Source organism: Colletotrichum higginsianum, chromosome 10 (genome assembly GCF_001672515.1).
Source record: "Colletotrichum higginsianum IMI 349063 chromosome 10, whole genome shotgun sequence".
In the NCBI taxonomy this organism is placed as follows: domain Eukaryota; kingdom Fungi; phylum Ascomycota; class Sordariomycetes; order Glomerellales; family Glomerellaceae; genus Colletotrichum; species Colletotrichum higginsianum.
The window spans coordinates 3,075,217-3,077,233 of NC_030962.1; positions in this window are offsets into that span (position 1 = coordinate 3,075,217).

Genomic DNA, 2,017 nt, shown 5'->3' on the forward strand with positions numbered 1-2,017 from the left:
CTTTAAATTCTAGTTTATTGTAATAAGTATTTATGTAGCTTAAATACATTACACTTCAGGTATAAACTACTTTAACAGCTAGTAGTAAACCCTATAGTCCGTATAGATACTACGTACTTATAGGTCCTTGTTGTTCCATATTAGTTAAGTTCTACTGGAGTATAGGAGTAGCAATTGATTTTGCCATGCGTACTAGGGTCTATGTATTGATAGCCAGCCGTTTCCTTAGCAACGTCAGATCCACCCAATTTAACACAGAGAACCTAGACACCGAACGTCTAAACCAACGACATTGCTGTAGGCATGCTATTCAAACCACCGACAAGAATACCAGGATATACTCTATATCTAGCTCCTAAGCACTACCAAGGCGCATACAGTCCCTACAGTGCTATATAGAGCAGCAACAGGTAATAGGTCACAGGCAGCAGCTTGCAGCTCTTTCCCTAGTGTGACTAGCATCCCCGAGCGCCATCTCATCATGGTTAGGCGTAGCAGCAGCAGCAGCAGCAGCAGCCAGGGCCTGGTAGGCAAGATCGACCCGAGCGCGTATCTTGTGTTTGTTGAGCGACCCCGTGTTGCGGTATGTACGCACTGCAAGCAAGCACTCCGACCGGACGGCGCCATCGAGGCCCATTTCCGCCGGGCCCACCGGCTGAAGGGCGAATTGCTCCAGGGCGTCCTCGACAAGGCCTGGGTAACGGCCGCCGACGGCGCGCTCGAAGACCCGCACACCTGCGAGCTGCCGCCGGACGGCACGCCGCCTATTCAGCAGGTGCCTTTGTTGGACGGGTACGGATGCACGCAGTGCCCATTCCGAACGAGCAGCCGGAAGCTAGCCAAATTGCATGCGCAGCGGGACGTACACGAAGCCGGCTTGCCTGCCGTTACCCCTACCGCGGCTCATGCTGACAGTCCAGGGTGGGGGGCGGTCCAGGTGCAGTCGCTGTGCCGAGGGCGGTATACGCGGTACTGGATTGTCCAGGCCCGTGGCGTTGGGGGGCTGTCTGCCTGGCAGGATAGTGACAACGTATTCGCAGAGCGCCTATCGAGGCAGGAGAGTCTCATGGCGGCCGAGGATGAGGAATGGGGGCGGACCATCGTTGCCAGCCTAGACATAAACCAACAGTCAAGCTGGGTCAGGGAGATGGGATGGGCTGTGCACCTTGCCGGCCTCGACCTGATCGACCTACACGCCGCTGGGCAGGCGCCCGTGTCCGAGGCCGTCCGCAGGGCAGCCTGGGACGAGGGCTTCAAGGAGGAGCAGCGCCGATTCGCCCTCTTATCGGAGAGCTTCCGCCGGGAGGTGGCGAGATGCTCCCTCCGGCTGGGCAAGGTGCCCTTGGAGACGAAGCGGTGGCTGAAGAGCATCGACCCGTCGAAGCCTCACGGACGGCCGTTCGAGCTCGGCCAAGAAGCCGACACGGTCCGGAAGTACCAGGGTATCTGGGAGCGGTACCTGTGCTACTGCATCCGGGCGCACCGGCTAGGACGAACCGAAGCACGGCGCCAGCGCGGCGTCCGCTTCACCGACGAGCAGTGGACTGCCCTCGATGCACTGGCGGAGTCGCTCGACGCAGCAGGCGACGCCACGAGGGAAGAGGACAGGCGGCTTGGCCGAGGCGGCTGCGGCAGCAGCAGGAGCAGCCACCCGCAAGGGGGGGGGAGGGCCCCAGCAGCCAGAGGCCTAGGAGACTGGCATGAAAGCGACAGTGCGTACGAGGCAAGCAGCGACAGTAGCGATTCCGACATAGAGGGGGCCGGATACCAACGACACCGATCTCCCGGCCAGAGCGGCGGCAGACCAGGCGAGACAGACTACTCTACCGGGTTCCAAAACATGATTGGCGACAGGCCGGAGCACAGTGAGGCCCTCGATCTCCGGGTCTACAGGTTCTGCGTCGTGTCCCTGAAGCAGAAGGTAGCAGTTGACATATTCGCTAACCCGCTGCTCCACTTTACCGCCATACTGGGCGTCCTGGACCCCAAGAGGAGGGGTGTACCAGACGACACTGCC